Genomic DNA, 25,665 nt, shown 5'->3' on the forward strand with positions numbered 1-25,665 from the left:
GAGAATTCAGCAAATCATTCATCCTCCAAAACAAGCAGGAGAGACGTACTCTGCCCTCACCCAATCCCAGACTACGTTCTCTAAACAACTGCCTGCTCAGCAAAAGTAAAAAGATGGGTATCGTGGATTACTGTCCCCTGGCGTGACCACATCTGCTACTGGCCAAAAGGGAGGACTGAGAAAGCGAGATAGCCTCTGCCCTCCAGAAACTGGCCTTGGCACGACGGTTGGGCCTTGGTGTTGCTCTGAACTGGCAGGGTACTTGGAACACCATGGAGGCCCATTCCCAAAGTGTTTGAAGAGTTCTTGGGGCTTTGGTTCCTGCCCATGCATGTCCTACCTTTACAGTCTTACACGATTGTGTCGGTGGTAGGTCTGGGTATGCCTGGTGAATGTAATTTCCCAGAACACCAACATCAGACAAAGGGCACTTAGTGACCAGGAGGAATCAAGGCAAAAACAAGACCACAAAAATGACCAAATATCCTCCAAACTCTTAAAAAGTACTTTCTATTACCCTCTTTCTGAACACCGCCACCAGGCCCCTGTGTGTTCTCCTTCACTGAAACAACAAACTCAGCTGTTCTTGGTGGCATGTGGCTGGAAGGCACTGACAAGAAGGGTAAGAGGATGAAGTCAAAGCTAAAAGTAGGAAATTGTTGGTTATCCACTAAGCAAAATGCTGGGGATTGGGTATTAGTATGATCCCAAACTCCCTTTCTAAAGGGCCCACTTGCTTGATAGCGGTCAGGTCAAGTTGGCCACCTGCAACAGAGCTTTTCTTAACTTGAATGAAGAGCGCGCCACTCCTCCCAGCCCAATTGGCAACAGTAACAACCTCCTGAGATGAAGGAAGTCAAGAAGGGAAAGGAGTCCTTCTGCGGAGAAGGAGAAGATACTGGTGGCAGTAGGGGTGTTAACTGGAACCATCCAGAGGTTTATGAGAACCAGGAGATCACCAATGGTACTGCCATCCCAAATGCGCCTGGTGAAGAGCAGGAATGGCTTAAAGGCTTCTGCTTGATGTTTTGCTTTCTGCTTTTTTGCCAGTTCACTTGGAATTCTTGGCGACATTAATTAGGCCTCTACCTCCTGTGTTTAGCTTTCTCGGTTAAAACACCAGGCATTCACTATTGGAATTAGAGAGGCTGACAGCGATCCGGATCACTCCCCCACCATGGTTTAGATGAATGGGGTGCTGTCCCGAGAGTTGAATGGTGAGCACCACAAAGATATGCCTGTGCCCTAGAGCCCAGAAGCTATCAATGTGACCTGATTTGGAAACAAGGTTTTGGCAGATGTTATTAAATTTAGGATCTCAAGAAGAGAACAAACCAACAAAAAATGTCAAAGCCACTGCCATCGAGTCGATTCTGGCTCAGGGTAGAACTGCTCTTAGGGTTTCTGAAACTCCAAATCTTTATAGAAGCAGAGAGCCTCTTCTCTGTCTCTTGGAGTGGCTGGGGAATTTGAACCAGCAACCTTGTGGTTAGCAGCCCAGTACTTAACCTACCGTGTCACCAAGACTCCTTTGGATTTAGGTGGCTCCTAAATCCAATGAGAGGTGTCCATAGAAGAGAAAGGTTGAGGGAGATTTGACACACGGGGAAGAAAGCCATGGGAAGATAGAGGCAGAGATGAGTCATCCAACCCCAGGCCAAGAAATGCCAAGAGGCCCCAGAAGCTGGAAGAGGAGAGTGAACTTCTCCCCCAGAGGCTTCCGTCAGAGTGCAGCCCTACTGGTCCCTTCATTTCAGACCTTTGGCCTGCAGACTGTGAGGGAATACTTTTCTATTGTTTTAAAGGCTCTCCATTGTGGTCCTTTGTTACAGCAACCCTAGAAACGATTTAAATTTCTATTAAAAAGAAACATCAAGAGGGAGACTGGAATCCTTGTCAGTGATTCCCCTCCCCCTGCATTCTCACACTGCATGGGGGTGGGGCTTGAGAACATTCTGATGCCTGGGCCCCCCGTCCCCAGAAATTCTAATGTAACAGGCTCAGGGGACAGCCTGAGCATCAGGACCTTAAAAATAAACAAACAACCAAAAGATGACAATGTGAAACCAAGAGTGTCACTGACTAACTAGACAGCAAGCAGCCAGGGGCCAAACCAAGTTTTCAAGGTAAAGCGACGTAGAAATTTTTGATGCGTCAGTTTCATCACCAGAAACAAATGCCTGACCAAGTTGATGCCTGATGGGAGAGAACTAGAGTTGAGCTGTTTGCAAAAAGGGACAAAAATGAAGACTGCTGGACAGTCAGCCTCATGACTATGGTTTTCTCAGAACCCAGGTGACAAGCAGCCTGTTCCTCCGAGAGCTTTACAAGATTTCTGACCCCGCTTCCCCCTCAAAGTTTCCTTAAGTAAAAAGAAATCCAAGTATTTTAGGACCCGAGAGGAAAGACATTTTCTCACAGTCTCCAGAGCACAGGCCCTGTGCAGCCTATAGGTAAACATCTTGCTTGGGACACTAGGGCCCTGGGGTCAGCTCCCCTGGTCCCCACTCTAATAACTTCTACAGACTCTCTCTATATATCTAACAAACACATGGCATTTACTTTGGGCAAGGCACTCTTATGTGTACTTGACAAATGCAAACTTATCGAAGCCCTTTGAGGCAGGTGCAATTATCCCCATTTTACAAATGGGATAACTGAGGCACAAAAGATTACTTAAGTAGCTAGAAAGTAGTAGAACTGGAACTAGAACCCAGACAGATAGTCGACTGTGCTCGTCTGATTGCCCTGCCCTGGTTGTCCCAATGTATCCTCACATTTCTTAGGACTTTCTGAGCTCTAGGAACTCTCCGCCTCCCACCAGCGGGCACCCCTCCACATCAGGGACTATGGGGCTGGAGAGGGTACCCTGTCTCCCTCCTCACTGGAGCTATTGTCTAACTCTACCAAACAATTTCTGGGGGTGAAATCCCTAGTCTACCTCTTTCTAGCTGTGTGACATGTGTACGTTCCTCAACCTCTCTGTGCTTCCTTTTCCTGCTATGTAAAAATGAAGTTAATAGTTCCCACCTTATAGAGTTGTCATGAGGATTAAATTAATGTTCATATGAAAAGCACAGAGCCAATGCCAAACACATAACAAGTATTCAATATACAATCATGGTGACATTATACTAGTATTAAGGCACACCCTACACTAGGCACTAAACTCCCCCCAGGCTAGCCATCTTAACTTTTTACCCTTGCATTCCCAGGGCTTAACATGGTGTCTGGGGAGCATGATGACTCTGTAGGATAAGCACAGAACTGTGAACCGTAGGGCCCATGGTTCTAGCCCACCAGCCGCTCCGAGGGAGAAAGATATGAGACTTTCAGCTCCCGCAAAGATTTACAGCCCCAGAAACCCTATACAGGGTGTCTATGAATCGGAACCAACTCAATGGCACTTAACAACAACACGAAGCAAGGTGTCTGGCACAAAGTAGGCCCTCAATAGCTAAGTGTTTTGAAATGAACTGAGAAATAGAACATCATGTGCTCAACACCCCCAAAGAACCCCAGCCAAACCATGTTCCCAATAGAACCAGGCTCAGTGTGACTTCCCCCACTGATGTCCCTGATTCCCAAGGTTGCCTGGCAGTCCACAGCCAATTCAGAAGCTCTGTAAGTGTTTGTGGTAGAACTCTCTGGATAATTTAAGAAAGATAAATGCAAGATAGGTTTCCCTTGAGACTTTTCACACCAGCTGCCTGAGTTGCCAGGCATAATCTTCACCTTGTCACCAGTGACTCATTTAGAACTAACTTGTTGTTGTTGTCATGTGCCGTGGAGTCGGTTTCAACTCATATCAACCCTGTACAGGGTTTCCAAGGCTGTAAATCTTTACGGGAACAGAAAGCTTCATCTTTCTTTTGCGGAATAGTTGGTAGTTTCGAACTGCTGACCCTGAGATTAGCAGCCCGATTGGTAACCACTACACTACCAGAGCTTAGACCCCAAAAGGAAGAGAAGTCCACGGCTATCATTAAGCTGTAGTCCCATTCCTCCGCACTGATTTCCTGATATACATCTGCATGCCCTCATTTGAGAAAGTCTGATTTACAGAGAGGCTTGACCACCTGCAGCCCGTCAGCGCCTACACACGACTCAGCCACGGAGAAGATGAAACTCTCAGTAGAAAATAGAGCTAACTTCTTCCTAATAGAATTTCCACTTCAGACCCTTTACAAAATCCTCCTTTCTCCAAGTGAAATCATGTCCCCCACCACCACCACTCCCGCCCTCTCCCCGCCTTCCTCCTCACCTCCAGCAAAGAATGAGGTACTGGGAAGAGGGTAGCTTAATTGTTACAAATTGTTATCAAGGTAAATAACACCCTGCATTCTCCTCTGAGTGTATGTAACATTATTTAATATAGCTTGAAGATGTGACAGTGTTCTCAGTTGTTACTAGTTTCAGTTGCCTTAAAGTCTGTTGTGATTCATAACAACCCTACATGTGCCAGAGTAGAACTGAGCTCCACAGGGGCTTTGGTGACTAACTTTTCAGAAGTAGATTGACAGATATTTCTTTCGAGGCATCTCTGGGTGGACACAAACCTCCAACCTTTCAGTTCAACAGAGTATTTGAGAAGGGATTCCTTCTCAATTATTAGTCTTAGGTGCGTCATTGAGTCAGTTTCCCACTCATAATGACTCCCATGTGATAGACCAGAACTGCACCGTAGACTTCTGTAGGTAATCACCTTTATGGGAACAGATTTCCAGGTCTTCTATAAAGTGGCTGGGTAGTATTGAACCATCAAACTTTCAGTTAGCAACTGAGCTTGCTCCCACCATTGCCATGGAGTGAATTCTGATTCATAGCGACCCTGTACAGGGTTTCCGAGGCTGTAAATCTTTACGGGAGCAAAAAGCCTCATCTTTGTCCCGCGGAACAGCTGGTAGTTTTGAACTGCTGACCTTACGGTTCACAGCCCGATTCGTAACCACTACGCTACCAGAGCGCCTCATAACATAACAATTCTATAGGACAGAGTAAAACTGCTGCTCCGTAAAGTTTCCGAGATAGTAAATCTTTTGTGTGTTGCTGTGATACTTGAACTATGCCACTGGTAATTGAAACACCAGCAGAGTCACCCGTGGTGGACAGGTTTCAGCTGAGCTTCCAGACTAAGACAGACTAGGAAGAAGGAGAGATGGATCATTTCTGAATGCTTAACCACTGGAAAACCTTATGAATATATTGTCTGATATAGTGCCAGAAGATGAGGTTGGAAAACACTCAAAATATGACTGGGAAAGAGCTGCCTTCTCAAAGTACAGTTGACCTTCAATGCTGTGGATCAGGTAAAGCTTTCAGGACCTTCATTTGCTGATGGGGCACAGTTCAAAATGGGAAGAAATAGCTGCAAAAATACATTAATAATCAGAACATGGGATGTACAAAATCTTAATCTAGGGAACTTGGAAACTATCAAACATGAAATGGAATGCATAAAAATCAATATCCTTAGTGAACTGAAATGGACTGGTGTTGGCCATTTTGAACATAACAATCATATGCTTTCCTATGCTGGGAAGAACAAACTGAAGAGGAATGGTGTCACAGTCACTGTTAAAAAGAGCATTTCAAGATCAATCTTAAAGTACAATATTGTCTGTGATAGGATAATATCCATATGCTTACAAGGAAGATCAGTTAATAAGACTATTAATAAGACTTATCAATTGCTTATATGCAAGTTCAGGCTGAAGCTGAAGAAAATTGTTCACGAGAGCTAAAATATGACCTTGAATATATCCCACCTGTATTTTGAAACCTAACTCTTAAGAACAGATTTGATGCATTAGACATCAATGACCAAAGACAAGAAGAGTTGTAGAATGACATCAAGAACATCATGTTCTTTTAAAACATCATTTAAAAGACATGAAAGAAAGAAAAGACCAAAATGTATGTCAGCAACTTAGACATTGGCTACCTAAAATGAGGGGGCAATAAAGGCACAAAGTGACTGGCTTATAAGGTTTCAAGAAGGAGTTTAGTTTAAGAGTGGGGGGGTGGGGGAAGAAAGAGTCCCCACTGATAGTTTTCATCTTGTCTAGATGAGTCTGGTTAAAAGAGATGGAGATAAAATTCTTATGATTCATTAGTGAGCATTTGTTGTCATGACTAATTGCAACTGTCACAATTGTAACAAAAACTGTTTTGTAACAAAAACGGGGCAGAGATTAATCTTACAGTTCAGAAACAGAGGACCCTAGGACCATCAAGAGAGGAGAGCACAAGTAGAATACAGAACCTTATCCAGAAAAGCAGCAACACCAGACATGGAGGCAGAGATGGGGACATGAAGAGAGGGAACAGCTGAGGACTCTAGATTCATGGGAAGAGAGGGGCTAGGAGGTGTCGGCCAGAAGGCAGACTTGCAGAAGGTGCCCTTTGGTGGTGTAAATTATTGTATATGCCTGAGTGTTTAAAAAAAAAAGCTAAAGTGAATAGAGAGAAATACTGTTAACTGATGGTACATGGAGGGGATTGTAATCATAGTGATGAAACAAGGTGTATGATTTGTTGAATGTAAAACTGATGATCTGCCCTATAAACTTCCACTCAATGCACAATAAAAACTTAAAGGGGGAAAAAAAAAATGTATGTCAGAAGGGACTCTGAAACTGGCTTCTGAGCATAGAGAAGCTTAAGTGACTAGAAGACATCAGGAAGTAAAATAGCTAGACAGAAAAGTTCAAAGGGCTGCTTGAGGAAACAAAGTCAAGTATTATAATGAAATGTACAAAGACATAGAGTTAGAAAACCCTAAGGGAAGAACACAGTATTTTTCAAGCTAAAAGAACTGAAGAAAACATTTAAGCCTCAGGCTGCAAGACTGAAAGATTCTATAGGCAAAATATTGAATAATGCAGAAAGCACCCAAAAAAGATGGAAGGAATACACAGAGTCATGGTACCAAAAAGAATTGGTTGATGTTTAGTCATTTCAGGAGGTACCAAATGATCAAGAAATAACCAATGGTATTGAAGGAAGAAATACAAGCAATACTGAAGACATTGGTGAAAAACAAAGTTTCAGGAATTGCTGGAATACAAATTAAAATGTTTCAACAAACTGATGCATACTGGAGGTAGTCATTCATCTATGCCAAGAAATTTGGAAACTAGGTACCTGACCAACTGATTGGAAAAGATCTATATTTGTGCCCGTTCCAAAGAAAGGTAATCCAACATACTGCAGAAATCATCAAACAATATCATTAATATCACATGCGTGTAAAATTTTGCTGGAGATAATTTAACAATGGATGCAGCAGTACATTGACAAGGGAGATGTCAGAAATGTAAGCTGGATTCAGAAAAGGACATGGAACAAGGGATCATTGCTGACATCAGTTCGATCTTGATAAATAATAAATGGAGAAAAAACTAAAGTTGTCAAAGACTTCTTTTTTTTTTTAAGTTTTTATTGTGAATTATGTGGGTTTACATGGGAGAACATCAGTTTTACATTCATCCTATCGTATTTTGTTTCATTGCAGTGATCACAATCCCCTCCATGCAGCATCAAATAACCAAAGGATACACCCCACAGGCCCACCCCCTGGCTGTCAGCACACAGCCCCTCTCCCTCCCTGAGTCGTGTCCCCAGCCGCTCCATCTGTCTACGTCATCATCTGTCTCCATCCCTGGCATCACTGCCTCTCTGGGTAGGGTCCCGCTCTCTGCTCTTCTCATTTGATGGTCCCAGGGACCTCTGCTCCTGGGCTGCAAAATCAATCACTCCCCTCCTTTTGTCAAAAAACATCTACCTCTACATTTCCAACCCTCACAGTCAGTCCTGATGGCAATTATTCACTATTGGACCACAAGAGCAAAGACTTCATTTTGCTTGGATCCATGAGTAAAATCAAACAATAAATTGCATTGCTACAGCACAAGACCTGCTTAAAGTATCAAAGAGCAAAGATGTCACGCTGAGGACTAAGGTACTTCCTACCCAAACCACGATATTTTCAATAGCCTCATATACATGTGGAGTCCTAGTGTGGCACTGTGGGCTAATGCACTGGACTACAAAGTCGTTTGAATCGGAAGGTTAGTGGTTCAAGTTCACCAGTCACTCCTTGGAAACCCTATACAGCATCGCTATGGGTCGGAACCAACTTGACGGCACTTAACAACAACATATACATGTAAAAGTTGGATAATTAATAAAGAAGACCACAGAAAAATGGATGCATTTGAATTACAGTGTTGGCAAAGAATATTGAAAGAACCAGAACAAACAAATCTCTGTTGGAAGTAGTACAGCCAGAATGCTTCTTAAAAGCAAGGATGGCAAGATTTGAGCATGTTGTTAGGAGAAACCAGTTCTTAGAGAAGGAAATGTGGAAGCTTAGTGAAGAAGAGGAAAACCTCCAATGAGATAGACTGACCCAGTGGCAACAACAATGGGCTCACACAGAACATTTGTGAGGACGGTACAGGACTGGGCAGTGTTTTATTTTGTTTTGTTGTACATAGAGTTGCTATGAGTCGAAACTGACTCAACGACATGTAACAGCAGCAGCAGCAACAAATCTTTATAGAAGCAGATTGCCTCATCTTTCTCCCAAGGAGCAGCTGGTGCATTTGAACCACCAACTTTTTGGTAAGCAGTCTAATGCTTTACCTAATGCATCACCAGGGCTCCTCTAAGAATGTTGTTTTTATTGTTGTTAGGTGCAGTCATGTTGGTTCAAACTTATAACAACCCTGTATTGGGTTTCTGCATCCATAAATATTTTAGGAAGCAGAAAGTCTCATCTTTCTCCTGCAGAGCAGCTGGTGGATTTGAACTGCTCACCTTGTGGTTAGCAGTCCAGTGCTTATCGTACAGTACCACCAGTGATCCTTCCAAGCATGCTAGTTAAATATTTTTGCTTCTATAAAATTGATACCTGAGGGAACAAATCTTAACAGCGAGGATCATTCCCACCCCCTCCACACACAGAGTAGACAGGGATGGGCAACTTGGACACTGGCTACCTAAAATGGGGGGGGGGGGCTACAAAGGCAAGGAATGACTGGCTTACAAGTTTTCAAGAGGGAGCCTAGATCCAGAGGGCATGGAGGAAGGTAGAATCTCCACTGAGTAGTATCCAATCTTTCTGGGTGGGACTGATGAAAGGAGATGCAGATAGGTCTCTTGTGGTACAATAGTGAATAATTGCTATCAGGACTGACTGTGAGGGTTGGAAATGTAAAGGTAGACATTTTGTAGCAAAAGGAGGGGAGTGGTTGACTTTGCAGTCCAGGAGCAGAGGTCCCTGGGACCATCTAGGGAGAAGAGTAGAGAGCGAGACCCTACCCAGAGAAACAGTGACGCCAGAGATGGAGGCAGAGAAGGTGACGTGCAAAGATGGAGTGGCTGGGGACTCTAGACCCAGAGAGGGAGACGGACTGTGTGCCGACGACCGGGCGGGGGGGAGCAGATTTGCAGGGTATATACCCTTTGGTTGGTTGATGTTGCATGGAGGGGATTGTAACCATGGCAATGAAACTATATACGATAGAATGAATGTAAAGCTAATGTTCTCCCATGTAAACTATCACATAATTCATAATAAAACATTAAACATTTTTTGATTCCTTAATCCCTTGACCTTGGAGAGGTGGGCCAGTAGAGTGGTAAAGATCACCAATCACCTTTTGTTAGTCAGCCTTTGTTCTAATATTTATTCTCTCATTTGCTTATCAGTGACCTTGGGAAAATCTAATCTTTCTGGGCCTCAGTTTCCTCATCTGTAAATAAGGGATAATAATAGCAACTCTATCATATGTTTAGAGGATTAAAGTAAATCAATGGAAGTTTAGCACTTAGCTATTATTATTATGAGTTAAGACTAATGTTTAACTGCCCCCTTTTGCTGCGGTTCAAATGGTGAGTACCTGGGCAGTTCCTGTCTCAGTTACCATTTTGCACAGGAGAACTAAAAGATGTCCAATACCCACAGAGTGTCCACTTACAACGTTAACTGCAATTGCTGCAACTCAACAGTCAGGGTTAGTCCCAGAAGCTGATTGCAGTGGGATTTGATATGAGCCACCATATTTGCAGGGCTCTTCAGATCTGTAAGGAGCTCTGGTAGCGTAGTGGTTACAAATCGGGCTGTGAACCGCAAAGTCAGCAGTTCTGAAACTACCAGCTGTTCCGCGCGGGAGAAAGATGAGGCGTTCTGCTCCCATAAAGATTTACAGCCTCGGAAACCCTGTGTAGGGTCGCTATGAGTCGGAACTGACTCCACAGCACACAGCCACCACCACTTCAGATCTGTAGGTCTGTGATGGTTAGGGTTGTGTGTCAGCTTGGCTGGGCCATGATCCTCAGTGGTTCGGCAGTTATGCAATGGTGTACTCATCTTCTGTTTTGTGATCTGATGTAATCACCTCCTCAATGCGGTCAGCCACTCTGTTGCAAGGGGAGTTTTCTTGGGGGTGTGGTTTACATCCAGTATATGTGGATATTCTGGCAAAGTTCATTGGCTTTTGCTCTGGGTCCTGCATCTAGTTCATCATCATCTGACCTTTAGGTCTTGGGACTTAAGCCAGCGGCCTGTCACATTGCCTGCCAATCTTAGGATTCATCATCTCTGTAGCCTGTGGTCTGCCCTCTAACCTGCTGATCTTGGGTTCATGTGTTAGGAAGCCTCTAGAATGATGACTTGCCAGCCTCTACATCCACGTGAGCCATTTCCTTGAGAAAAAATCTCTCTCTCACTCTCTATATACACATATATCACTGGTTTTGCTTCTCTAGAAAACTCAACCTAAAACAGAGGTTTTGTTCTTTCTTGCCTGAAGCAGAAACCTTACTCATGTGCATTCAAGGCTCAACCCGAGTACACCCACTGGCCCAGTCAGAGCTGAGTCCTTGCTTACTCACTCCACTCTGTTCCTACAATCCAGCACTCGGAACACTAGTGGAGATCTTACCACCCTACATTAGTGGCAGCATGTAACCTATGATTTCTCTCTCCTGTGAACTTGACCCATGTTTCTCTCCCACTACCTTGTCTTCCTTATTTGAATTGAAGTTTGGAAGGTTTCAAGGAACAAGCTTATAGTCAGGTAGATTTTCAGTTAAATGAAAGCTCAGAGGCCTGAACGTTGATGTCCTAGCTCCCAGTTCAGAGCTCTTCTTTCGCCCACATTGACCTTATGCCTGGAAGCAGTGGTGATTCAGCATTTCATTCTGTTTGCATGGGGTCACCATGAGTCATGGGCCTGGTTCAATGGCAGCTAGCAACAACAACCAATGTCTAACCACAGGATGGAGTAAGCGCTCAGTACAGGCCATAGTATTTGTAAAGTTCTGTGAGTTCTTTATATATTTGATTTCTAATCCTTCCTACCCAGCCACATCTATTGCCCAGTTCAATGACATAGACACTGATGCCAAGTGATTTTCTCAAGGCTGCATACCAGTCAGTGGTAGAGCAAAGCTTGGAGGGTGGGTCAGTTTGACTCCAGAGTCAGTTGAATTTCTAGTCTATTGCATTGCTACTCAGTACTGAAAATGAGAGCAAAAAAAAAAAAAAATCACCCATTCTACATGCCGACAATTGTTTCCCAGAAAGGGTAGAAGGAAAAGCTATTACATTTTGGCATGCCAAGACAAAACAATAAATAGTCTTATCCCGTTGCCCCCCTCTACCCCCTTCCTGGATCCCATTGTAGCTTCTTTAAAGCAAGTGAATGTCTGCATGTTGACACAGCTCTTATTTTAAAATTGTCTTTGGCTCTGTGTTCCACTTCTTCCCCTTGGCACAACTAGTCTCATGACTCCCTTAAGTCAGGCTCCGCGGATCTGCCTCTGATGATCATTCTATAGCAGTTGATGTTAGGAGTTACTCCTCCCTACTAAGCCATAGATCTCTTCTGATTAGAGTGTATATTGCCTGGTGAATTACAAGGTGAATCATAAAGGGCTTGTATTTTAAGGGTATGTTAACATCAGTAGTTTAAAAGTATGTTCATTGTATCAGGAGCTTTCTCGTCATAATCTTAAATTGCATTTTTTTTTTCAGAATTATTTACAAATGTCTAGTTTTCTCATTGTTGTCTGAAATAGGTGGTTGATTGTGTTTCTAAGTATACTTGTTGACATTTAAACTCTACAAATCAAAATGAATGTGTATTGTTTTAAACTTGTTTCTTCAGAAATAAATAAATAAAATAAAATAAAACCTGAACTAGGTAATTACTCTTGGGTTACTTGCAATTAATCCAAAATTATTCAGAAACTTCATGACATCATGCTTAGGGAAAAAGAGATAATTTTACTGCAATGGCAGATGCCTGTCAAATGGAAAACTTATGCGAAAAGAAATGTTCTTTGCTATTAGAAAGCAACACAAAGATGCCTCAATTGGGCCAAACCACCATCGTGTACTTCCTGGCATGATGCACTGAGAAGGGTCCAACATCCTTTCTGTGGTCTTCTTACCAAAATGCGTAATCAAATCAAATCATGAGAAAACATCAGACAAACTCAAATGAATGGACCTTCGACAAAATGAATGGCCCATACCGTTCCAAAAATGTCAAGGTCAAGAAACAAAGAAAGGTTGAGGAACTGTGCCAGATGAAAAGAGACTAAAGAGTCATGACAACTAATTCTGGATTGAATCCTGGACCAGGGGTAAAAAATAGCCAGGGACAACATTACTGGGACAATTGACAAAATTAGAACAAGAACAGTGAGTTAGAAAACAGTGTTTTATCAATGTTAAATGTCCTGACTTTGATCATTGTACTATAATTACATAAGAGAATGTCCTTGTTTTTAGGAAATACACTCTGAGGCATTTTCAGTAAAAGGGCAACTTACTCTCACATGGAGTTCTGGTGTGGTGCTGTGGGACAATGCACTGGACCGCAAGATCAGTTTGAACAGCAAGGTCTGCAGTTCAAAGTTACCAAGCGCTCCTTGGAAATCCTATTCAGGGTCACTGTGAGTCAAACACCACTCTCACATGATTCTGAAAAAAAAGTTACATATATGTATATGTGTGTGTATATTATAGACAGATAAAATAATAAAGCAAATTAGGCAAAGATGTCAATAATCATTGAATCTGGGTAAAGGAGATATAGGAGACCCTTGTCCTACTTTTGTAACATTTTTGTGAGTGTGTTAAAAAATTATGCCAAAATAAAAAGCTATCCAAAACAGTAGAGCTATATGCCACTGCCATACAGTCGATTCTGACTTCCAGTGACCCCATATAAGCGTTTCTGAGATGATAAATCTTTATGGGAGCATGTCTGAGTGAATGGCAGGTTTGAACCACCAACCTGGCTGTTGACAGCCCAATGCTCATCCCATAGCACCTCTGGGGCTCCTTATAGAAAATATAGGAATGTTAAAAAAAAAAAAGAAAGAAAACAAAATAGGAAACTTCTGAAGTGTATGTAACACAGAAGAGTCTAAGACATGTTTAAATCTGCAGGTAACAAGCAAGCTTGTCTTTGAAAACATAGTCTGTCTTTTGAAGTTCAGGGTTGAGGAAAACAGGAAGGTCAGCCTTGTGATACTTTCAGTCCATTGTTCATAGGCTTTAAAATAAAACCAAAATCACACAATCTTCCTTGGGGAGGTTCATGCCTCATTCAATCCTGTCAATCCGGCCCCAGGTGGGGCCTTCACATTCACTGACAACTTTGATGCCTGGATGACCTCAAAGCCTGCGTCATTCTGGCCATAGCTTCAGCTTCTCTGAGGTCAACTCCCATCTCAGTTCTTTGAACTTCTCCACCCCAGCAATTCTGTAATATGTGGAGTGGGGCAGGTTTGCAAGGAGAAGGCAGCAACATGTAAAGGGCACAGGGCTATTCAGATATGTGTGGCCTGCCAAGTATTTGACCATATCAAGACCTTCCGTCTATTTGCTCTTCACTTTATCATTCGTCTTCTTGTCTCAGTTCTCTCCCGATTCATCCTTGTTATTGTTGCTGCTGTATGCTGTCAAGTTGGTGCTGACTCATAGAGACCCTGTATAGGGTTTCCAAGAATGTAAATCTTTATAGGAGAGGCTAGTAGATTCGAACTGTTGGCGTTGCAATTAGCAGCCCAATACGTAACTCACTGTAGTATTATTCACCAAGTAATTCTAGGGTACAGCCAAGGTTTGAGACCTCTTTCTACAGGTGATCTCATCTACTCCTACAGTCTCAGTCACTGTCTGCAGAAGATTCCTAAATCTCCATCCCTGGCTCCCAACACATCCCCTGAGCTTTGGATGTGTCCTTTGGTGATTTTCACCCAAAAGAATGTCAGTCAACATGATCAAACTGAACTGTATACCTTTGTACCCAATTTGGTCTTTTTTTTTTTTTTGGAATCTCAAACCTAAGACATTCAGATATATGTTGTTATTTTTAAGTGCTGTCAAGTTGGTTCCAAACCACAACCACCCTGTATAGGGTTTCCGAGGAGCTTGAACCACTGACCCTGTGGTTCAAACTGACTTTGCAGTCCAGCGCATTAACCCACATCACCAGCAAATGGTAAATAAACACAGACTCTGTGTCACTGCTGAGCTGCCCACAGGCAAACCTTCAGACTAGTTCTGGACTCCTTCCTCCTTTTCTTTCCAGATCTTTCTTAAATCCATCTTATCATTTTCCCCATCTTCTCTCCCATTGCCTAAGTTCAGACCCTTAGATTTTTTGTCCAGTACAATAGTAAATGGCTCCTTGCATCCCAGGCTGCATCTGCTCCAATAGTTACCTTTAGAGAATACAACACTCACAATGCAACAACCCCTTTGATAAAACTCTCCACTGCAATGCTATGGTGTGGCCTAAAGACTCTTCATGATCTGGTCTTAGCTTTTCTTTCCTTACTCAGCGCCAACAAAAATGCCTTCAAAGACACAGAATTCTAAACCTCCTACACTATGATGTAGAGAAGAAAAGAGACCCCATCTTCAAAGATAAAAATATTATGAGGCTCTTTATTAAGTGTTAAAGGTAAACATAAGACAAAGACAAACATGGATCACGGGGGTGAGGGAAATCATAGATACTATGATGAATTTCCAAAATTCTATCTCCATGTGATGACCTTTTATAGGGCATAGAAAACAAAGGACTCTCCACCCACAACCATGACTGACAGCAGCGGCGATGTGTCACCAATGCTTTCAGGGTCTATGGAAAGCAGGGAAGGATTACTGCAGATAGGAAAGCTTACAGTCTGAGGCTCTCCGGGTATGACATCTCAACTAGGCTACCATTAAGGGGGGTGTCGAGGAATGTTCCTGAGAGGGCTGGCTGGAGAAAGTAGCCCCAAAGCCTACTTTTAAATAGACTCTGTTTCTAACTCTGGCAGTTCAGCTGTCAGAGGTACATGAGGTATTCAAAAAAAATTGGCATCTGAACACTTCAAGCTAGGCCCAAGATGAAATAAATGAAGCTCTGCTAGGCTGAAGTTGTTCACAGGCAAAAAGCCTTCAGATTCCATGCTCTATAACAACTGCTAGAAGTCTCACACATTCCACAGTCTTTCTGTAGATAAGCACTGGACTGCTAACTGTAAGGTCAGAGTTCAAACCCACCAGTCGTTCTTCGGAAACTCTATACAGGATCTCCATGATTCAGAACTGACTTGATGGCACTAATCAACAACAACATTGTTAAGATAAAAGTATCAAAACTTTGGAAATAAGGTAAAAACATTATTCTATGGCCTTTCAATGCCATGCTGCAGTATTAGTAAATAAATCCACCTAAGTTGTCTAGTAAGGAGCTCTGGTAGCGTAGTGGTTACGAATTGGGCTGCGAACCTTAAGGTCAGCGGTTCGAAACTACCAGCTGCTCCGCGGGAGAAAGATGAGGCTTTCTACTCCCGTAAAGATTTACACCCTCGGAAACCCTATACAGGGTCGCTATGGGTCGGAACCGACTCGATGGCACATAACAACAACAACAACAAGTTGTCTAATGTATAGCTAACATGGCTTTACAATAGAGCCATATAGCCAATTTTAAATTTTCTAAGAGTCATAAAAAAAAAAAACAACACTAGAGCAATTGATATGAATAATGCATATTATGTTACCTAATGTAACAAGATTGCTCTACATCAGAATCAGTTCTCAGGCACTTGACAATAAAAACAATGTATCCAAAATACTATTCCTTCAGTAAGTATCCCATATTTTAAAATGGAGAGATTTTACTTTTTTTCCATCCTAAATCTTTGAAATCCAGTATGTATTTCACACTTCCAACAATTTGAATTAACGTTCAATTTGAATTCTAACTTTCATCAGAAGTACTTCATCTGGATTTAGATTTCATAAAATTTACAGGTGAAAAAGTACATTCACATGCCCAAATTGTAGCAAGATAGCTTTTTTTTGTAGCAACATTTCCAGTAATTGAACTGAGTACCAACAAATCATTTTCTTTTAATAATTGCTTCCACAATAACAAAGTTGATTTATTACTTTTAGAATTTATTTGACTTTGAAGCAAATGCATAGCAGTTTCAAAAATCCAAGTTACTAATTTGTGTCAACTCAGTATTACTAACATTAAATTCTAAGGGGTATTACACGATTTGAAAACCAGTTCTGAAGTTACTGATATAAACAAAGCATTTTTCAAGTTTTTATTGTACGTTTTGCAGGCAATTTACGTAATGGTGTCTACCACAGTTAAAATCTTTTCCATATTGATTTATGCTAGTAATATGCATAAAATATTTAAATAAATTATTTGATAGCTACCAGAGAGAGAAAGGAGGGAAGAAGAATCACTGGATAGATAATAGACAAATTTTGGAAGAAGAATGCTGCTTAGAAACCAGGATGGCGAGACTTTGTCTCTCATATTTCAGACATGTTAACAGGAGGGACCAGTTCCAGGAGAAGGACATCATGCTTGGAGGGTCCTTGAAAAAGAGGAAGACCCTCAATGAAATGGACTCACTCAGTGACATCAGCAATGGGTTCAAGCATAGCAAAAATTATGAGGGCAGCACAGGCTAGTCAGTGTTTCATTCTATTGTGCATAATTGCTGTGGGTCAGAACCAACTTGATGCCACCTAACAGCAACAACAAAACACATATTAATTCTGGTGAAAGAAAAGACAGTACATGATGTGGGGAAGTCTGTACAATATGACCAGGGCCAATGAAGACCCTGAGAGGTTTGCAAGAATAAGAGACAGCTAGCTACTCAAGTCCTGGTGTGGCGCTTCAGGATAATGTACTGGACTGCAAAGTCAGTTTGAGCTGCAAGGTTGGCAGTTCAAACAACAACAGTAACAACTATTGTTGTTCTTATTAAATGCCATGGAGTCGGTTTCAATTCATAGTGACCCTGTATAGGGTTTCCGATGTGTGGCTGGTTAGTTTCAACTGCTGACCTTGAGTTCGAATACTTAGCCTATGGCGCCACCATATACAGTTCCGTAATAACAGCAGTAAGAACCTAAAATCTGAGTGGGGACATAGGCAGAGATGTATGTTCTGTAGAGGTGGGAGTGCATATGATGGGGCATGCGTCTGCTTACATGGGTACATTGTTGTTTTGTGCTGTTCTGACTCATAGCAACCCTGTACAGGGTTTCCCAGAGCGACTGGTGAGTTTGAACTGCTGACCTGTGTTTAGCAGTCCTGTACTTATCCTACAGTGCCACACCAGGGCTTTACATGGGCATGCTATTGATGTTAAGTACCTTGGAGTCAATTCCAACTCACAGTGACCCTGTATAGACTTTCAGAGGCTTTCCATCTTTGGTGGTGGTGGTGGTGTGCCGTGGAGTCGGTTCCAACTCATAGCAACCCTGTACAGGGTTTCCGAGGCTGTAAATCTTTACAGGAGCAGAAAGCCTCACCTTTCTCCCACTGAACAGCTGGTAGTTTCGAACTACTGACCTTGAGATTAGCAGCCCGACTCGTAATCACTATGCTACCAGATCTTTACCAGAGCAGAAAGCCTCATCTTTCTCCCAAGGAGCAACTGGTGGGTTCTAACCTCTGACCTTGTGGTTCACAGTCCCATGCTTATCCTACAAAGCCATCGCACTCCCCAATATGGGTATGTTGCTGTTAAGTGTTGTCGAGTTGGTTCTAACTCATAGCAACCCTGTATAGAGTTATTGAGGCTTTAAATCTTCTCAAGAGCAGAAAGTCTCATCTCTCTCCCACAGAGTGGCTGGTGGGCTCAAACCAGGGACCTTGTGATTCGCAGTCTAGTGCTTATTGTATGGAGCCACCACACGCCCCCCAGTATATGGGTATCATTGTGGATAATTGTATATACATAGTTGTGCTGTATGTATTCATATATGTAATAGAGCACATAGAAGGCACAGTTATGGAAACTTCTTAGACATATCTAAACACCTCTTGAGACTGAATTGCTGGACTTGAAGGCTAAGGACCATAGTCTTGGGGAACATCTAGATAAATCAGCATAACAGAGTTTATAAAGACAATGTTCGACATCTCAGTTTGGTGACTAGTGTCTGGGGTCTTAAAAGCTTGTGAACAACTATCTAGCTATTGGTCTCTTTTTCTGAATCAAAGAATAGTAAAGGAAAACAAAGACTCAAGGAAGAAATCAGTCTAAACTCTCCTTTAGCCTGAGCCCAGAAGTACTAGATGATGCCCAGATACCACTACAAACTGCTCTGACCATGGATAAATTAACAGAAGGTCCTGGTTAGTGTGGAAATAAAGAATGAAGAACAAAACTCAAATTCACAAAAGAGACCAGACTTCCTAGTATGATAGAGACTGAAGGAACCCTGAAACTAGTGTCTTAAGACAGTCTTTCAACTTAGACTTGAAGCCATGCCTGGAGGGTACCCTTCAGCCAAACAATAGATAGATGTATACAATAAACAATAACACCAGTGAGGAATGTGCTTCTTAGAAAACTCAACTAAAGAATATCAAATGGGCAACATTTTCCCCAACGCATAAATAAGAAAGCAAGGAGGAGCAGGGAAACTGAAGGGATGAAACCAGGAACCCATCCATTGCTGTCAAGACAATTCCAATTCACAGTGGCCCTATAGGGACAGAACAGAGCTGCCTCATAGGGATGCCGGGGTTGTCAATCTTTCTGGACGCTGACTGCCTCAGTTTTCTCCTGGGAAGCTGCTGATGGGTTAGAACTGCTGAACTTTTGGTGAGCAGCCCAATTGGTTAACCCACTGAGCCACCAGGGCATCCTTGAAAACAGGAAGACAGGGTGGGGGTGGGGGGAGCAGCAACCCAAGTCATGGAATAATTTGTACATGCATTCTTGAATGGGAAACCAATTTGCTGCGCAAAACTTGCACCTAAAGTACAATAAAATGTTTTGTTTTTTAAATGGAAAAAGAAAAATTTCCATTTCAACAAAACTTCTCATACCTGTCTAGTAAAGTCATGAGTAGGCTTTTCCCTTTCTTGGAGCCTCACATTTATGTTGTTCAAATGTAGTGTGATACCCGTGAGAAAACACGTAGACCACACTGCCATTGTTTTTCTTTGATTACTGAATTTTTGGCAAGCATTCCTATTCTTTCAAGAAAATCTTGAATCAGGGTTAACAGCACAGTAAATCTTAGTAACTCAACCAAGAGCACTGGCAAAGAACACGAGATCGTTAAATTCATCGTGGACTTTCATTTCTTACAACAGTTCCATAAAGTGATAATAAGTCAAAACATCTGCACGTATACGCCTAACAATTTTAACAACCGTATCCAGGACTCTCCCCATAGACTCTGTTCCAGAGAACCAAGGACGAATATTTTCAGTATGTATCATACCATATGGAATGAAACAATCAGTCCCTTGTTTTAAAATCCCTATTGTCTGGAGGTTTGACCTAATAAAGCTGGAACACTGTCTATGGTGATAGAAAACATTTTATTACCTTTCACTGAACTTCTTTGGCAGACGTAAAAGATTCAAAAGTACCTAAGCACACATGTTTTAAACTGTGACTGGTCACTTATTTGTAAATTTGGAAGTCCTTGAGACAAAATGTACCCGCAGTAGTGACTGGGCAGTGTCATACATTATATGAATCATCTGAAACTGAAGGACTTGCGATTTTTCAATTTTTGAATCAAATGATCGTCAATAGTGTTAGAAAGATCTTATAGTCTACAGGAAATTGTTTTGTGGCTTCATTGAAGATCTTTTATTTTTTGTAAAATATCTTTTTTTCCCCCTTATAACTTTTTTTTAAACTAACACCCACTCTTCATTTACTGACATTTCTCATCTACAACAATAGTAAAAATTCTAATTAAGGTGCTGTAGGATGAGCACTCAACTGCAATGCTGGTTTGAACTGCAAAGTCGGTAGTTCAAATCCATCAGCCACTTTCTGGAAACCCTACACATGGTTGTGTAGGACCAAGAAAAAGACTCCATTCTGTACATTAGCCTGAACACGTCCTCCTGTTCCAGGAACATGCTAAATCAGCTCATGCTGCCTTAGAATATCCTTTCATCCCTAGCAACAGCAAGAACTAGGTAAGTAATAGACTGGACAACCCAAGGCCAGATGCCAGATGTTTTCCTTATCCTAGCCTAAGAACAAAAGGCCACCAGTACTGACCAATTAAACTGTAACATCTCATACTTTGCCAAATGTCAACCAATCCAAATATTGTAAAGCTGAAAAACCTAAGCTTGTTTGAAAACTCAATAAAAACTCCGCTAACAAAGAGCTCAGGGCCTTTTCCCAAGTCCGCTGTGCCGGATACGGAGAAGGTCCAGGCTCGAGCTTGAATAAACAACCCTTGTGCACTTGCATCAGCATTGGCTCCTTGGTGGTCTTTGGGGACACCGAATTCTGGCCACAACAGTTGCCATGATTCAGAACCGACTCCACGGCACTTAACAACAAAGGCAGGTAAGGACTCATGAGCTTTGCGTGAGAGAATGTCTCCCCTTGAGTGAGACCCAAGCCCTTGGTCCCTCCCATCCTACCCCTCTCCAGTATTGAATTCAAATAAAGCTGTGTTGCTTTTCTTTTTTAACTCTAAACTTCAAAAGTTTCAGGTCATTAAGCTGTATATGACTCCCTGGCCTCCCCAAATCTTGGCTGGGCCTTCAGGCTGGTGGCTGCCCTGCCGTATCAATGGAACTTCTTGGACCATGAGTCTGCAAGAAGGCAGCAGGGGGTGAGACCCGAGATCCAATGTTTGCCCTCTTGAGGGTGCTTCCATGGAGAACAAGAACTCTACAGGGCATGGGATAGGGTGAGCCCCTTCCTGGTTGTCATCCTGACCCAACAGGTCTTCTGCCAGTGGTCTGAAATGGCACCAGATTTTTTCTTATAATTTTTAAACAACATTACTGTGACAGAAATTTTTTTTCTTTACTATCACCATCTAAAAATGTCTTTCTCTCTATGTGCAAGAATCCAAACCATTGTAAAATTGGCCAAAGTTACAAGCTCAAAGCTTATTAACATTTTCAAACAATTATTGAATGTTCAATTTTGAATTCTGGCAACTAATTTTGGTGATTCTTTTTTGATTATCTTCATCAAGTTTCGTTCTGCATTTGCCAAATATCTTCTAATATTGTCCACTCTATTATCTTTGAACAATTTTTACATGCCAAACAGCATTTTTGCTTTGCTGCATTGTGACAAATTATATGAACTTTATACAACCTACCTTCTTCCAGTCTTTTCTTTTTGGTCCGGTTCCAGTGTCGTACTTGTTCGTGCATCTCCACTCCATTCTGTATCAGTAGTGTGCCTTTCTTTCTTTTACATTAGAAAATTTGTCCACACTTAGTTTCAAATTGTTAAGTGCCGTTGAGTCAGTTCCGACCCATTGCGACCCTGTATAGGATTTCTGGGGAGCGGTTGGTGGGTTTGAACTACCAACTTTGTGGTTCAAACTGACCTTGCAGTCCAGCACATTAACCTGAAGCACCACACCAGGACTCCAGTTTCAATGAGAAAACTAATTATAATTCAAGGAGTAATAAATACTTCAATTAAATTACTAATTACAACTCATGTATGAGAGTAAGTCTAAGTGTATTGCTGCTAGGGTTCAAGTTCATATATGCATGAGCATATTGCAAACAAAATGTGTTTAAACTTGTCTCTGTGGCCAGTGGATGGCTGCAGGCAAGTTCTCTCAGTAATGCACTTGTCTTGGTCTCATTAGAGTGCCTTCAAAAAAAAGGTCCATCTAAAGCACTGGCTTAAGGAGCTCTGGTAGCGTAGTGGTTACAAATCGGGCTGCAAGCCGTAAGGTCAGCAGTTCGAAACTACCAGCTGTTCTGCGGGAGAAAGATGAGGCTTTCGGGTCCTGTAAAGATTTACAGCCTCGGAAACCCTGTACAGGGTCACTATGAGTCGGAACCGACTCCACAGCACATAACAACAACAACAAAGCACTGGCTTAGGAGGATATCTGCTGGGTCAGTTAAATCCAAGGCAGAGCGGTCAGCTTAGAAGGTTATAGTGATTGTTTTGGGGGGGACTCTAAAGAGGTATTCCTCATAGGTTTTCTGAAAAGACACAGGACAACCACTGGGGCTTATTATGAAGTTTGGAAACTGCACTGAGAAAAAGGCCAGGAGAGTTGCGACAAGGAATGGGCATGTCTTCAATGATTTATGCATGTACACATCCGGTCATAGTATGTACCATCCTAGGTACTGAGGATATAGCCATGAACATCTATAAATTTGGAATATAAGAAGACCATGATTTAATAGCACTGAATATGACCAAATCATATACTTAAAAACAGAAATGAAAACACCTGGAGTCAAGATGGCAACATAGACCCAACTGCTTTTATATAATGGGATGTTCATCCTAACTAGGAAACAATTAACAGTGAACAATTGTTATAGTGAGAAGCAGTGTCACTTACAGACATTTTTCTCAGCAGGCACCCAATCCTAACTCCATATGAAACACCTGAACTAGACAGACTGCTCTTTTTCTTCAAATCTTGTGACTTAGGGTCACTATCACAAGTTGGCAAATCTACCCAGAGTTTGTAGCATTCTGTATTAAACATAGACTCTGTTGAAGTTCAAATAGAATCAAATGTTTCCATCACAGCTGGATGTCCACCTTCTCTGCCAGCTTAGAGCCCACCTACTGGGTACTCCATCAATAGGTGTTCCCATTGTCGCTGTCTTCCTGTGGCTTGAAAACAGGTCCTTCCACAGAGAAAACTGTAAATCTGAAGGAAGGTCCCTTGATCGCAGTGCTTATGGTGGTCTTAAGGTGGTCTTATGGGTGGAGCTGTAGGATAAGCACTGGACCGCAAGTTCGGTTTGAACTGCAAGGTCGGCAGTTCAAACATGCAGCAGCTCCTCAGAAATGCTCTATAGGGTCACTGTGAGGAGGAACGGGCTTGATGGCACTTAACAACAGCAACAGGGTGGTCTTTAGTTGATGTAGCAAGTGTTACTAAGGAAATAAGGTGAGACCCCTCTACAGATTACTTATTAACTATAATAGAGAGATCTGGTAGATTAGACCTTGACCAAATGATCCAACTCCCACCATCATTAACAGGATAAACTGACATCACATGCCTCTTGATGTCATGCAACGGTGCCTTGGTCATCCACTGCTGTATAACCAGCCACCTCAGATTTTGTTGTTGTTGTTAAGTGCCGTCGAGTCGGTTCCGACCCATAGCGACCCTGTATAGGGTTTCCGAGGCTGTAAATCTTTATGGGAGCAGAAAGCCTCATCTTTCTCCCGCAGAGTGGCTGGTAGTTTCGAACTGCTGACCTTAAGGTTCGCAGCCCGATTCGTAACCTGTACGCTACCAAAGCGCCTTACCTCAGATTTTAGTGGCTTAAAATACAATTTAGAGGAGGAACCTTAACATTGAATACAAACAGAAACAAATAAATTAAAGTATCTTTCAATGAAATAACATAACTTTTATACACAGTATTTGAACTACACAGTCCTTGGGTAGTGCAGATGGCTAATGTGCTTGGCTGCTAACTGAAAGGTTAGAGGTTTGAGTTCACACAGAGGCACTTTGAAAGTAAGGTCTGGTGATCTACTTCTGAAAACTCAGCCATTGAAAACTCCATAGAGCACGGTTCTATGGGGTCACCATGAGTCGGCGATAAATTGACAGCAGCAGGTTAGATTTTATCGTGTGTGTTGCATTGGAACTAGAAGTAGCAGTGAGAGTCATGGGTTTTGATATGTAAAAATAGAGAAAGAAATGGATATAAATATACATGTATGCATATATGCATTCAATGTATGTGCATATGTGGTATGTATACACGCATGTGTATATGTGTAGAAGTATATGCATATATCTATTTTCCAGCTTGGTGTGCTGAGAGAGCCTAGAAGAAATGACATCCTCCCTACTGATGAACACACCTAGCCTCCTGATCCCACCATTTGTCTGACAGTTTTCGTACTGCGGTGGTTTCGTACTACGCTGCTGGAAGCTATGCCACTGGTATTTTAAATACTCATGGTGGACAGGTTTCAGAGGAGTTTCCAGACTAAAACAGAGGAGGAAGGAAGAAGGAGGGGCTGACCACTTCTGAATGATTGTTGTTGTTATGTGCCGTGGAGTCAGGTCTGACTCATAGCGACCCTGTATAGGGTTTTCAAGGCTGTAAATCTTTACGGGCGCAGAAAGCCTCACTCATCTTTCTCCCACAGAGCAACTGGTAGTTTCAAACTGCTAACCTTGCAGTTCGCAGCCTGATTCGTAACCACTAGGCTACCAGAGCTCCTTCTGAATGATTAGCCACTGAAAACCTTATGAACAGCAGCAGAACACTGTCAGATAGAGTGCCTGAAGATGCAAAAATTAGCAATAGTAGTGGAACCCTGTCAAATATAGAACACTGTCAGAAAAGATGAGATGTTAGGGTTGGAAGGCATTCAAAATATGACTGTATTCAAAGTACTGTTGATCTTAATGATGACGCAACTAGAACAAAGCTTTCAGGATTTTCATTTGCTGATGGGGCACAACTAGAAATCATCCATTATTAATCAGAGCATGGAATGTACAGAGTGTGAATTTAGGGAAGTTAGAAGTTGTCAAAAATGAAATGGAATACATAAAGATTGATATCCTAGGCATTAGTGAGCTGAAACGGACTGGAATTGGCCATTTTGAATCTGACAATCATATGGTTTACGATGCTGGGAACGTCAAATTGAAAATGAATGGCATGGGATTCATCATAAAAAAATGCTTCAAGATCTGTCTTGAAGTACAATGCTTTCCATACGCCGATGAAGAAGACCAGTTAATACTACTATTATTCAGATTTACACACAAACCACTAAGGCCAGTGAGGATGAAATTGAAGAATTCTATGAACTTCTTTGGTCTGAAATTGATCAAACATGCAATCAAGATGCATTGATAATTACTGGTGATTGGAATGTGATAGTTGGAAACAAAGAGGAAGGATCAGTAGTTGGAAAATACAGTTTTGGCGATAGAGATAATGCTGGAGATAGCACGATAGAATTTTACAAGACCAACAATTTATTCATTGCAAACATATATTTTAATATAACATAAAAGGTGACTACTATACACATAAGGAGCTCTGGTAGCATAGTGGTTACGAATCAGGCTGCTAATCTCATGGTCAGCAGTTCGAAACTACCAGCTGTTCCATGGGAGAACGA

The 25,665-nt window shown here is 42.0% G+C and overlaps 1 pseudogene; it reads left to right on the forward strand.

The window, feature by feature from the left end:
• The first annotated feature begins 846 nt into the window (after positions 1-846).
• The window catches only part of LOC102813609, a 28,315-nt pseudogene continuing 3,496 nt past the window's right edge, over positions 847-25,665 (forward strand).

This window comes from Chrysochloris asiatica, unplaced genomic scaffold (assembly GCF_000296735.1).
Source record: "Chrysochloris asiatica unplaced genomic scaffold, ChrAsi1.0 scaffold00018, whole genome shotgun sequence".
Lineage (NCBI taxonomy): Eukaryota > Metazoa > Chordata > Mammalia > Afrosoricida > Chrysochloridae > Chrysochloris > Chrysochloris asiatica.